General features: G+C 46.9%; 1 protein-coding gene across 3 annotated transcripts in view; it reads left to right on the forward strand.

Moving 5' to 3' along the window:
* Positions 1-507: 507 nt before the first annotated feature.
* PTPN3 (protein tyrosine phosphatase non-receptor type 3) overlaps positions 508-15,003 on the forward strand; it is a 530,936-nt gene continuing 516,440 nt past the window's right edge. For 2 of the 3 annotated variants that reach the window (XM_077269560.1, XM_077269564.1), the window contains exon 1: positions 508-722. The gene's annotated coding sequence lies outside the window, so the exon portion shown is untranslated. Of the gene's footprint in view, positions 723-765; positions 817-15,003 lie in introns of those variants that run through there. The other variant, XM_077269563.1, reaches the window with a different exon arrangement.

A 15,003-nucleotide genomic window follows, 5' to 3' on the forward strand; every position in this document is an offset into this window, starting at 1 on the left:
TCCCTGTGTGTGATCAGTGGCCCACAATCATTTAACCCTTTAGATAACCTTCTGTGCCCACTTTGACGGCCATTTTTGTGCCACTTGTATATTTTGTGCAGCTGTCCAGTGTAGTCACTCAGGGCTCCTCACTCCATTGTATTTAATTATTGTGATTATTTTTGATCATTATTATACTTCTAGAAAACCAAAAAAAGAACATTTTGTGAAAAATAAATGGAACTAATAAGGAACCAACTATTGTCCTGAATAATAAGGAATCTGTCACCTGGGAAGTGACCAGAACAACTACAAGCAAGCAGGGCTCCTAGTGTCTGAGTGGGAACGTCCCCCACAGCTGGAGCCACCTGCTTGGCATGCTGCCTGCTGTGCCATCACCTACAGCTGATGCCAGGCTGAGGCAGCAGGAGCCACGACACCTCTGCCACTCGTGGAGCGATCAATGTGCCTCTATGTCCACAGCCCGTGTGAGAGGTGGAGCTCTCCCCTCGCACTGACAGGAGGATTGGGGGAGGACTGGGAGGAGGTGGCTGGGACAGTGCAGGACTAGCTTCTTCCTGGATCACACAGCACCACCACCTGCTTTCCTTTGTCAGGAGATCCCGGGACCCTGCAGACGGCCGAGGCTCTGGGACCTGGCTGTGGGGTGTCTCTGGAGTGGAGGGAAGGGCTGCTCCCGAGTGGAACGTGAGCAGCGCTGGAGGAGGATCTGGATGGTGCAGGTAATCACTGCAGCGTGGGCATTGTCCCCCGTGGACCTGTCAGCTCCTGCACTGGGCGCTCCCCACAGCACTCAGCCAAGTTGGAAGGAGGCAGGTCTGTGTGGCCATGGGTGCTCGCCCCCGCCAGCCTGCTGTGGTGGGAGGGCATGTCATGTGTGCCAACTTCCATGGAAAGCTCCCAGACATGTGACATGCCACCCTGCATGGGCAGAAATGTGCTGGCCTGGCACCTCACGGCGGCTTCTTGCCCCTGGATATGCTCTCCTGGGTCCTGGCTGCCACTTCAGGCATGTCCCTGTCCTGTGTGGGCAGACTTGGCGACATGACCACCATTCCCGAGAATGGACTTAGCCCTGTGACAGCAGCCGTGGGCGGGATGAGGTGGTAACACTGAGCTTGGCTTTCCTCTACTAGTTGTACAGTGTTGCAACTAACATCAATATTTACCCTGAGCCGGAGGAGTTTCTTGTGCTGGGAGGGGGAGGGGAGCTGGACTTCTCCCACACAGGAATGTGCTGGCTGTCAGCTCCCCGGAGCCTCACGGGTATAGGTGGGCTGGGGACCCCAGCTTATGTCAGGGGGTCCATACAGGAATGTGCTGGCTGTCAGCTCCCCGGAGCCTCACGGGTATAGGTGGGCTGGGGACCCCAGCTTATGTCAGGGGGTCCATACAGGAATGTGCTGGCTGTCAGCTCCCCGGAGCCTCACGGGTATAGGTGGGCTGGGGACCCCAGCTTATGTCAGGGGGTCCATACAGGAATGTGCTGGCTGTCAGCTCCCCGGAGCCTCACGGGTATAGGTGGGCTGGGGACCCCAGCTTATGTCAGGGGGTCCATACAGGAATGTGCTGGCTGTCAGCTCCCCGGAGCCTCACGGGTATAGGTGGGCTGGGGACCCCAGCTTATGTCAGGGGGTCCATACAGGAATGTGCTGGCTGTCAGCTCCCCGGAGCCTCACGGGTATAGGTGGGCTGGGAACCCCAGCTTATGTCAGGGGGTCCATACAGTAATGTGCTGGCTGTCAGCTCCCCGGAGCCTCACGGGTATAGGTGGGCTGGGGACCCCAGCTTATGTCAGGGGGTCCATACAGGAATGTGCTGGCTGTCAGCTCCCCGGAGCCTCACGGGTATAGGTGGGCTGGGGACCCCAGCTTATGTCAGGGGGTCCATACAGGAATGTGCTGGCTGTCAGCTCCCCGGAGCCTCACGGGTATAGGTGGGCTGGGGACCCCAGCTTATGTCAGGGGGTCCATACAGGAATGTGCTGGCTGTCACCTCCCCGAAGCATCACGGGTATAGGTGGGCTGGGGACCCCAGCTTATGTCAGGGGGTCCATACAGGAATGTGCTGGCTGTCAGCTCCCCGGAGCCTCACGGGTATTGGTAGGCTGGGGACCCCAGCTTATGTCAGGGGGTCCATACAGGAATGTGCTGGCTGTCAGCTCCCCGGAGCCTCACGGGTATAGGTGGGCTGGGGACCCCAGCTTATGTCAGGGGGTCCATACAGGAATGTGCTGGCTGTCAGCTCCCCGGAGCCTCACGGGTATAGGTGGGCTGGGGACCCCAGCTTATGTCAGGGGGTCCATACAGGAATGTGCTGGCTGTCAGCTCCCCGGAGCCTCACGGGTATAGGTGGGCTGGGAACCCCAGCTTATGTCAGGGGGTCCATACAGGAATGTGCTGGCTGTCAGCTCCCCGGAGCCTCACGGGTATAGGTGGGCTGGGGACCCCAGCTTATGTCAGGGGGTCCATACAGGAATGTGCTGGCTGTCAGCTCCCCGGAGCCTCACGGGTATAGGTGGGCTGGGGACCCCAGCTTATGTCAGGGGGTCCATACAGGAATGTGCTGGCTGTCAGCTCCCCGGAGCCTCACGGGTATAGGTGGGCTGGGAACCCCAGCTTATGTCAGGGGGTCCATACAGGAATGTGCTGGCTGTCAGCTCCCCGGAGCCTCACGGGTATAGGTGGGCTGGGGACCCCAGCTTATGTCAGGGGGTCCATACAGGAATGTGCTGGCTGTCAGCTCCCCGGAGCCTCACGGGTATAGGTGGGCTGGGGACCCCAGCTTATGTCAGGGGGTCAATACAGGAATGTGCTGGCTGTCAGCTCCCCGGAGCCTCACGGGTATAGGTGGGCTGGGGACCCCAGCTTATGTCAGGGGGTCCATACAGAAAGGTGCTGGCTGTCAGCTCCCCGGAGCCTCACGGGTATAGGTGGGCTGGGGACCCCAGCTTATGTCAGGGGGTCCATACAGGAATGTGCTGGCTGTCAGCTCCCCGGAGCCTCACGGGTATAGGTGGGCTGGGGACCCCAGCTTATGTCAGGGGGTCCATACAGAAAGGTGCTGGCTGTCAGCTCCCCGGAGCCTCACGGGTATAGGTGGGCTGGGGACCCCAGCTTATGTCAGGGGATCCATACAGAAAGGTGCTGGCTGTCAGCTCCCCGGAGCCTCACGGGTATAGGTGGGCTGGGGACCCCAGCTTATGTCAGGGGGTCCATACAGAAAGGTGCTGGCTGTCAGCTCCCCGGAGCCTCACGGGTATAGGTGGGCTGGGGACCCCAGCTTATGTCAGGGGATCCATACAGAAAGGTGCTGGCTGTCAGCTCCCCGGAGCCTCACGGGTATAGGTGGGCTGGGGACCCCAGCTTATGTCAGGGGGTCCATACAGGAATGTGCTGGCTGTCAGCTCCCTGGAGCCTCACTGTATAGGTTCCTTCTAAGCATTGCTGTAACCTACAGTATACCACAAATTGTGCTGTGGATATTAAGTACCTGGCAGTTCTGCTAGAAGTCTGTGGAGAGAGCCATCCATGCAAGACTGCTGGTCCTGGTGTGTGGACCCCAGTGCTTAGGATGAGTTTGGCTCTCATGAGCCAAACTTGATTGCCTCGTGTGTGTGTGTGTGTGTATAAAATATATATATATATATATATATATATATATATATATATATATATATATATATATATATATATATATATATATATATATATATATATATATATATATATATATATATATATAATATATATATATATCTCATTATATGATACTGGTAACGGCTTTAGAGCAGGGGTCTCAGACTCGGCTGGGTAAATGGGCCGCACATAGATAAAATTTGAGTTTGATGGCCATATTTTTTTGCAGGATGAGATGACATTTTTAATTGTATAATTTTTTTCTTTACAGATTTTAATAACTTTTTGGGCTTGTTGCTTATTTAATTTTTTTTAAATGGCATTAATCGTATAGGTTATGGTACAGTTTTATAGCTTGTGCCGTTATGGATGTGACGACAAACATTCACTTTTTTGTTTACGGTACCGTACTTTAGTTTGTACATAAAACAACATTTTTCCTGATTTTGGCCCACAATTTGCATCGTAAATTAAAATTATTGTCTTGCAAATAGCACCATATTGTAATTGTGGCTATCATCTTGTAATTTCCTCCAGCCTGGTCTCCATATTGCAGAAATGGTCCCCATGTTGCAGTAATGGTCCCCCAGCCTGGTCCCCATGTTGCAGTAATGGTCCCCTAGCCTGGTCCCCATGTTGCCGTTATGGTCCCTCAGCCTGGTCCCCATGTTGCCGTTATGGTCCCTCAGCCTGGTCCCCATGTTGCCGTTATGGTCCCCCAGCCTGGTCCCCATGTTGCAGTTATGATCCCCCAGCCTGGTCCCCATGTTGCAGTTATGGTTCCCCAACCTGGTTCCCTTTCTCATCTGTCCTCCTCTCTCTTGGCAAACAGCGTCCTCTTCTCCTCCACAGCTGGGGCAGCCCATGGCAGTGACATCATACACTGCCCGTGCCAGCACGCTGTCAGCCTCTGATTGACCGTTGACTGCTATTGGTATTATGGTGCAGAGATGCACAGCCCACAACGATACGGGACCTCACGTGCCAGCGGGGGCCACATGAAGCAGCCCGAGGAGCTGACAGCCCTGCCTCAGAGCCTGTTTGGTTAGAATGCCATAAATATCTGAGATGGGACTATCCTTATTAATTATTCAGGATTTTGATATGCTTTCTCAATGAGTATTTGCCTAAATGATCAGGTCCTGTATTATTAGGAGAGCTCTGTTAGGCTATGTTCACACGTAGGAAAAGAGGTGCAGAATTTTCTGCACAAAATCCGCATCACCTGGCAGAATCTGAAGTCGCGGATTTGCCGCAGTTTTTATGCGGAATTGATGCGGATTTTGTGCGGTTTTTGCCACTGCGGAATTTTAACACGGAGGGGTGCAGAAACGCTGCAGATCCGCACAAAAGAAGTGACATGCACTTCTTTGAAATCCGCAGCAATTCCGCACTGATTTTTCTGCACCATTTGCACAGCTTTTTTTTTTTTTCCCACTGAATAACATTATACTGTACATCACAGTGTGGATCTGCAGCGTTTCTGCTCGGAAAGATCCGCATCGTGTGCACATAGCCATACACTGAAACAAGTCATACACTTTTATAAGCAGCACATTATCAAGTCAAGTATTCAACATCTGAATTATTCATTGACTGCAAGTTGAGAATTTGAGGTATTTGAGAAAATGGTGGTGTGGTGGGCCTTTGCTCAAACTCCTACTTTTAAATGACTAGTGCCTTCATGCGACTCTTCTGCTTGGTTCAGTGAGTGCCTGCCAGGCCTGTGAATGCAGAGCGCAGCAGTCAAGATGAGTTTCTCATTGGATACTGCAATCTGGATAGGCAGCGACCGGAATGTCAGAGCTTAGTAATGAAATGAGCTTTGTCTTATCAGTTGCTGTCTATCCAGATCGATTCTGCCAATGACAAATTTGCATCAACTGCTGCGATCTGCATAAACAGCTACTGGAATGAAAGAAGCTAAGTTACGGTAGTAATAAATAGAGATCCCATTGAATCGTGCAATGCTTCCACATTTTTCCATTTCTTCTAAGGCTACTTTCACACTAGCGTCGTACTCGGCCCGTCGCAGTGCGTTGTACCGACGCTAGCAGTGAAAATGCGCCGCACAACGGGGGCAGCGGATGCTGTTTTTCCACGCATCCGCTGCCCCATTGTGAGGTGGGGGCGGAGTTCCGGCCGCGCATGCGAGGTCGGAAATGGCGGTCCGTCGGCACGACGGTTGCGACGTGTGGCAAAGCGTCGCAATGCGACGCTAATGCAAATCAATGGTGAAAAAACGCATCCTGCAAGCACTTTTGCAGGATGCGTTTTTTCAACCAAACGACGCATAGCGACGTGCAGTGCAGGACGCTAGTGTGAAAGAGGCCTAACCCGAACTAGATGTAATGCTAGGTTAGGATTAACGGATGAGGGTTTTTTTTTTTTTTTTTTTTAAATTTATTGAGGGGCAGAGTAATGCAGAAACTAATAGGCCAAAGCCCAAACTATTATTACATCAGTATCTGCCTCATATTACAATACATATGCTTGGGGGATAAGGGATTCAATGCTTGTTCTCGATCGGTTCACAGGTTAGGTGCACACACAATACTTGCATGAGTGCTAGCAGCCCATGCTACGTCACTGAACGCTACACAGAGAATGTTAGGTGGTTGAATTTATGTTCAATGGACAGTGCCTAAAGAGACAGGACGTGAGGCAGCTATACCAGTCAGGCTGCAGGTTATTTATCAGCGCTTTTAAACATTCGAAATAGTCTTATCAATTAGCTAATGCTCTCCAAACAAAAAGCCATAGGAAACTTTCCCTGGTGACCAAATATAAATTTGGCCTAGTACTGGTAAAGGGAACCAGTCATGTCCATAAATACTGTTAGTTTGTAGACATGGTGTTACTCTGCAGGTTAATAGCATTCCAATGTTGTCAGACATCGTAAAGTCTCATTCAGACGTCCAAGCACGGACTGCTCTTTCACGGACTGCTCTTTCACGGACTGCTCTTTCACGGACTGCTCTTTCACGGACTGCTCTTTCACGGACTGCCTGCAATGTGATCTATATATATGAGGCATCATGATTACTCGCTAATCCTGCCCCCTGCACAGTAGCTCCGCCCCCACCACATTACCACACACAATCCTGCCCCCACCACATTACCACACACAATCCCGCCCCCCACCACATTACCACACACAATCCCGCACCTCCACCACATTACCACACATAATTCTGCCCCCACCACATTACCACACATAATCCTGCCCCCACCACATTACCACACATAATCCTGCCCCCACCACATTACCACACATAATCCTGCCCCCACCACATTACCACACATAATCCCACCCCCACCACATTACCACACACAATCCTGCCCCCCACCACATCACCACACACAATACCGCCCCCCCACCACATCACTACACCTATTCCTGCCCCCACCCTATTACCACACAATCCCGCCCCATCACATTACCACACATAATCCCGCCCCCCACCACATTACCACACATAATCCCGCCCCCCCCACATCACCACACATAATCCCGCCCCCAACACATCACTACACATAATCCCGCCCCCATCACATTACCACACACAATCCCGCCCCCCACCACATTACCACACACAGTCCCGCTCGCTCCCCCACCACATCACCACACATAATCCCGCCCCCCACCACATCACCACACATAATCCCGCCCCCCACCACATCACTACACATAATTCCGCCCCCAACACATCACTACACATAATCCCGCCCCCATCACATTACCACACACAATCCCGCCCCCCACCAAATTACCACATACAGTCCCGCTCCCCCACCACATCACCACACATAATCCCGCCCCCCACCACATCACCACACATAATCCCACCCCCCAACACTACCACAGATAATCCCGCCCCCCACCACATTACCACACATAATCCCGCCCCCCCACATTACCACACGAGGCTCCGTCCCCCCCACATTACCACACGAGGCTCCGTCCACACACCTTACCACACGAGGCTCCATCCTCCCACATTACCACACGAGGCTCCGTTCCCCACATTACCACACGAAGCTCCGTCCCCACACATTACCACATGAGGCTCCGTCCCCGCACATTACCACACGAGGCTCCTGAGCGTGCCGAGCGTTAGCTGGCTGGAAACAGCTAGTAGTTTCATTTATTTCTATGAGGCTGTCACGCTTGGTCTGCAGACCCGCAGCCAGTTCGTGCATTGCGATCCATGCAAATTGGCCTGAGATCGGATGTCTGAATGGGAAGAAATTACCTGTATTCCTCCCAGGAGCCGCTGGCTTCCAGTGATAGAGACTCAGCTTCAATCACAACTCCGAGCACAGTGACCTCGGCCCGGCACTTTGATCGACAGCTTGCTCTGCTGTCAGTCCTGATAGCCGGGCTTTCAATAAATGGCTGGACAGAAGTGTAATGCTATTAACATGACTATTAACCCTCTATCTGCAAGTTGTGTTTGGGAACATGAAAGGTTCCCTTTAACAGTACAATAGTTATTTTATGCATGGTCACGAGGGAAAGCTCCCGATGGCTTTCAGTTTAGAGTTCTAGCTCTGTTACCTAATTGCTAAGTCAAGTTTGAATGTTGTGACGTTTTTCTTAATTATGTATTGAAATAAATCTGACACATGTGAACACAGCCTTGAGTAGAAGGCAATAAAGGCATGCCAGGTTTATTTCAATACATGCTAACTATTGGATCTGCTGGCTGAAATCTGATGCTAACCCCCTAGTTTTCTATGTGGAGTCTGCTGAAACAAGTAGCAGACATATATTTATGGCACAGGTGAAAATCTGCTGCAAACTTTTTAGTTGCATGTGAATGGTGTTTTAGAAATCCATTTAAATGCATTGAATAGAGATTCTTGTCAGATTCAGTGCCAAAATCATTTTTAGTGATGTCATGTGCTAACGATGAATAAGGGCATGTTATGACTTTGAGGCTATGTTCACACGATGTGGTTTTCGCAGCGGATCCGCAGCGGATTTGCAGCTGTGGATCCGCAGACGTTTTCCATGCAGGGTACAGTACAATGTTACCCTATGGAAAACGAAATCCGCTGTGCCCACTATCCTTTTTTCGGCTTGAAAATCCGCGCGGATTTTCAGCGGAAAAAAAGAAGTAGCATGTCACTTCTCTCTGCGGATTCCGCAGCGGGTTTCCATCTGCACCAATAGGAAAATGCAGCTGGAAACCCGCAGTGGAATCCGCAGTAGAAAAAGGACTGAAAACCGCAGTGAAAACCACCGCAGGTTTTGCACTGCGGTTTTCACAAATCAGGACCTGAAAAATCCGCAGCGAAAAAAGGATCGTGTGAACAAGCCCTGAGGATTTCCACAACATAAAGAACCCAGTGGGGATGTAAAAGCTGCAACATGCTCTGAATTCTGCACTGACGTCTCAGCTGAATGCCTCCTGCACGTGCATTGCACAATCCTGTCCTATAATTTACTTTCATGGTACATTACATTATACATTATAGTCATGTGGGCCTTCTGGCGTCAGTTATGCAACTGACACATCATTCACATGAATCCCATTTTTTGTTCTTATAAAAATAGGTGTGAATAGAGCCTAAGACTTGTTTCAAACATGAGCTTATTTGTAAATGTCTGCAATATGGATCCAGTCACATCAGTTTGTCATCAGTATATCATCAATAGTACAGATGAACAGACTTCTAGGCAGGAAAAGAAATTATATTAAAGAGCCATTTCAATAAACAGATGCTATGTTGATGAAATACTGATGTGTCAAATATTACATAAGGAAGCATCTGTATTTGTATCCCTCTCTGTAGACTTCACTGGGTTTTCCCATCCCCAATGGATGAAAGTAGTGCTGGCTTTTTTAAAACTTGCTGTAATTTAAACAACCTCCTTACGAAGAAGCGAAAAGTGCGTTGAGGTAATTGTACAGTTTGTCCCATTACTGCCTTGCCATGTCCACAGGAATTAAAGGTATTTACTTCTGAGTGTTGGGGATCAATGTGTTCTACACAGGCATTGTGCAACAGACGGTGTAACAGCTTCATCCTTCTTTTACATGAATATCCTGTCCAGTGGGTTCTGTTACGGGTATCTGATATTATGAGCAGATATTTACTGATAGGATTCTGGTATTGGCTCTTTTTTGTATTGTCTTGATGGGTAAGTCCATGCCCTATTGCCTTACTTTATTTTCTGTATATTATCATATATTGAACAAATAAAATTACTGAAGGCAGCCAAAGGCCGAATTCAGCCATTCCTTAAATGTGGTCTGTGTGCAAACAGTAATGTACGGACTGGCAGCAGGTATTCCAACCCAAAGTTAAATCCTCATAGGCACATATCGGGCTGCTGCGTTTGGATTGGTTCGTGCATGTACCGTTTCAGAGATATCTTAATTCGAACTTGGGTTGAATTTTCACATGGAGGATTAACAGACATCTAGTTGAATCCATATCACTTCTAATTAAGGGGGGTTTACTGGTTTCACAAGAAAAGATGTTAAAGGCCTAGGCTTCAAAAGCTGGAGAAGATAGTGATGCAGGATTTTTTTCCCTCTACAAGTAAATGATGTAGTCGAAACCCCTATTTATTTCCATTGGAGACACATTGAGAGTGCATTTGATTTGTCATATCCTTACTGTGTGAGCTTAACCCTAAAGACATGGTCCAGTACCTAAAACGTCCTTTCTAAATATCTATCTTTACAGCCTAACCACTTTTGTAATTAGCTTTATTATACCATACCCTACCCTTCTCCCTAACTACTGTATCCCTAAATGTGTCTTTATTTTTACTTCACTTTCTGTGTCATTTTGTTTGATAAGCGTTTCAAACAGGACACCGCAGGAGACTAGGGCTGCACTCGCATCCCTGCAGCGTCTGTTGTCCCTCTTGGAACACAACATCATCTGAGAGCAACAGTGCAGTTACTACAGTTACTTGCATCCTCACCCTCTCAAGATGTTCTGGATCCATGGTGATAGACGCTGCCAGAGTTGTGACTGAAGCAATGGCACTTTGGTTCTATCTCTGCTGGTGTATCTTCTAACTGTGCAACAAGACATCCTCATCAAGGGGCTGAGATAAAAAATAGTGAGTAACATCAGCACTGCCCCTTAGCTTTTAGCACTTCCCTCAAACGAATCATCATCGGGGTTACGCTGGTGTCACTTTCTGCTTCTATTACCGCCCACTGATGATGATTTGTTTGAGGGTGGCATCTCGTTGCACAGTTAGAAGCCGCGGTAACGGAGAGGGAAGCAGGGTGCTAGCACTGCACTCACCTCTTCCACGTCTTCTATCGCCCTGAATCCAGGACAACTTGAGAGGGTGGTGATGTAAACAAGTAGTAATTAACTGCAGCGCCGCACCCTGATGACGTCCTGTTCCAGGAGGGGTGATAGATGCTGCAGGGAGGTGAGTGCAGCCCTAGCCTCCTGCCTTGTCCTATTTGAGACTCATAGATCTATCTCCAAAACTCCTCAATATATGTATACTGCATCACAATGTCAATAGCTACATCACATTTTGGCTATGGCACCTTTTGTGATTTCTTTGGAATTTTATTGCATGATTTTTTTCATGAATTTTGGGACTTACTCATTGATATATTCTGTGTAAATCTTGCTGTAGCACACATTGTTATATATTTCCCAATGTTCCCAATATTTCCCAGTGTTTCCCAATTGGATCATTTCTCAACAGCTGCCTGTAGCATTGTGTGTGTGTGTATGTGTATATATATATACAGTGGGGCAAAAAAGTATTTAGTCAGTCAGCAATAGTGCAAGTTCCACCACTTAAAAAGATGAGAGGCATCTGTAATTTACATCATAGGTAGAACTCAACTATGGGAGACAAACGGGGAAAAAAAAATCCAGAAAATCACATTGTCTGTTTTTTTATCATTTTATTTGCATATTATGGTGGCAAATAAGTATTTGGTCAGAAACAAACAATCAAGATTTCTGGCTCTCACAGACCTGTAACTTCTTCTTGAAGAGTCTCCTCTTTCCTCCACTCATTACCTGTAGTAATGGCACCTGTTTAAACTTGTTATCAGTATAAAAAGACACCTGTGCACACCCTCAAACAGTCTGACTCCAAACTCCACTATGGTGAAGACCAAAGAGCTGTCAAAGGACACCAGAAACAAAATTGTAGCCCTGCACCAGGCTGGGAAGACTGAATCTGCAATAGCCAACCAGCTTGGAGTGAAGAAATCAACAGTGGGAGCAATAATTAGAAAATGGAAGACATTCAAGACCACTGATAATCTCCCTCGATCTGGGGCTCCACGCAAAATCCCACCCCGTGTGGTCAGAATGATCACAAGAACGGTGAGCAAAAATCCCAGAACCACGCGGGGGGACCTAGTGAATGAACTGCAGAGAGCTGGGACCAATGTAACAAGGCCTACCATAAGTAACACACTACGCCACCATGGTCTCAGATCCTGCAGTGCCAGACGTGTCCCACTGCTTAAGCCAGTACATGTCCGGGCCCGTCTGAAGTTTGCTAGAGAGCATTTGGATGATCCAGAGGAGTTTTGGGAGAATGTCCTATGGTCTGATGAAACCAAACTGGAACTGTTTGGTAGAAACACAACTTGTCGTGTTTGGAGGAAAAAGAATACTGAGTTGCATCCATCCAACACCATACCTACTGTAAAGCATGGTGGTGGAAACATCATGCTTTGGGGCTGTTTCTCTGCAAAGGGGCCAGGACGACTGATCCGGGTACATGAAAGAATGAATGGGGCCATGTATCGTGAGATTTTGAGTGCAAACCTCCTTCCATCAGCAAGGGCATTGAAGATGAAACGTGGCTGGGTCTTTCAACATGACAATGATCCAAAGCACACCGTAAGGGCAACGAAGGAGTGGCTTCGTAAGAAGCATTTCAAGGTCCTGGAGTGGCCTAGCCAGTCTCCAGATCTCAACCCTATAGAAAACCTTTGGAGGGAGTTGAAAGTCCGTGTTGCCAAGCGAAAAGCCAAAAACATCACTTCTCTAGAGGAGATCTGCATGGAGGAATGGGCCAACATACCAACAACAGTGTGTGGCAACCTTGTGAAGACTTACAGAAAACGTTTGACCTCTGTCATTGCCAACAAAGGATATATTACAAAGTATTGAGATGAAATTTTGTTTCTGACCAAATACTTATTTGCCACCATAATATGCAAATAAAATGATAAAAAAACAGACAATGTGATTTTCTGGATTTTTTTTTCTCAGTTTGTCTCCCATAGTTGAGGTCTACCTATGATGTAAATTACAGACGCCTCTCATCTTTTTAAGTGGTGGAACTTGCACTATTGCTGACTGACTAAATACTTTTTTGCCCCACTGTGTATATATATATATATATATATATATATATATATATATATATATATATATATATATATATATATATATATATATATATATATATATATATATATATATTGTACACATCTCATACCAAAAAATAACACTGTAATTGGCATTTGATAGGCACCTCATTTTTTTTAGCAATTTTGTTGCCTTCCTATTATATTGATACAATTTTATTACCACTACTGACCGTAATCTCGTTTTTTTTTTTTTTTGTTTTTTTTTAGTTTATATTGTACATTTCACCAAGGATCGTTGCTATATTAGATCAAGGGCTTATGTGCACATTAACATGAGAAACTACCAACAGTTCATCTTAGAGGAACTGATGAAACGCTGACCAAAATCTGATGGTGAAAACTGACGTACTGAGCACACTGATGAAACTGGGACTAAGTTTTGCATGTGAGAAAAATCACTGATGTCAGACTGAGATGACCAGTCATTTTTAGAATGAAATGTATGTAATGCTTCATCTTTCCTTGGCCACCACCACATCTAAATTGTGGTCATTAATAATTGTTAAATAACGAATACTGTACTCTAGCCAATTGATAGGCATTGGCCAAAGGTTGTGAGTACATAAGGGTAGAAGGGCATGTTGGCATATCTATATTGACAGGAAAAAAACTGCGGATTTTATAATTATGGTCATTACTTGCAGTTTAAAGGAACTGTATTTTTCATACATGGCACATTAAGGAATATGGTACACCTACTGAACTACAAGCTGTTCCTAGCATAGGTCTCCTTCATTTTTGTGTAATAAAGTTGTGTACAAGTTAAAAACAATACCTCTTTTTTGGAAATTAATTTAGAAATGAGCCTCGATGTACATATTTAGCTTTAGATTTAAAGTACTACTATGGGGTATTTATTCTTTCACCACCGGATAAGTATCAATAGCGTTTGTTCCCTGTAAGTAGTAAAATAATTAGCAGTGGCCGCCTTCTATTATTTCCACCACCGTTCTGATCATCTTAGACATCTTGTTGCTTCATCTCTGATTGGCCTTAAATCGTTGCCAACCAGTACTTTTTCTTAGGCCACAGTCACACGACCGTAGATTTGCTCATCCGAGAGAATCATACTGATTATGCTAGTAACAGACTCTGATCTGAGTTTGCTCCGTGTCATAGTGTGATCTGATTATCTAGGATGCGAGAACCGGAGCACACTGAGGAGTAAGTGGAGAACAAAGTTTCTTCATCTTCTCCATTGGATAGCATTCGTCCAATTGATATGCTTGTGTGACCCTGGCCTTAATGGATGTCTATGAGAGTCTTGTTCGAGATTCATAGACTTCTCGTAAGAAGTGACTTTCTGTCTGCATGGCAAGCACCGGAGTGATGTTTTTGGTCACAACTACGGTCACGTGGTCCAGAAGAGGGACCGGATTGGTGCTGGAAAAGTCAGAAGACGACGACTGGTAAATGATTTACTACACACAGTCAACATGTATTACTGATGCCTATCCAGTGGTGGAAAAAAACAGAAACAGGGATACTTTAAACAACTGCCACATTGAATTCTCTAGTAATATGTAGCTGTAAAGCTGAATGCTAGGAACTCCTGGAGGACTGAAATGTCTATTTACATGTTAAGTGACCCCCGAGTGACACATAAAAGGAAAATAAAATCAATGCCCTGTTGGCAGAAAGAAAAGATTTGGTTTAACTCTATGTGAGTGCAATAATTAAATAGGACGGTTTTAGCAAGAATATGTTGATCCTTTGGAGCAGAGCTGAGGGAGGCACAGATGCTAGAAGCACTACAATATGCATGTCTCAGCCGTGCCATATGTCAGTGCTAAGAATCTATTTACACAATTAAGGAGGCTGCTTCTGTCATTCTGTGCCTTCTCCCCCATTCTACTCCTACTATACAGTCACAGCTGATCCGCTCCAATCCTGATTCCATTAGTACAGAATAAGACTGCAGTTCCCTCACATTACACTCTATGTAGTAAAAATCTCATTGTCCACTGAGC

This window comes from Ranitomeya variabilis, chromosome 6, assembly GCF_051348905.1.
Source record: "Ranitomeya variabilis isolate aRanVar5 chromosome 6, aRanVar5.hap1, whole genome shotgun sequence".
NCBI lineage: Eukaryota > Metazoa > Chordata > Amphibia > Anura > Dendrobatidae > Ranitomeya > Ranitomeya variabilis.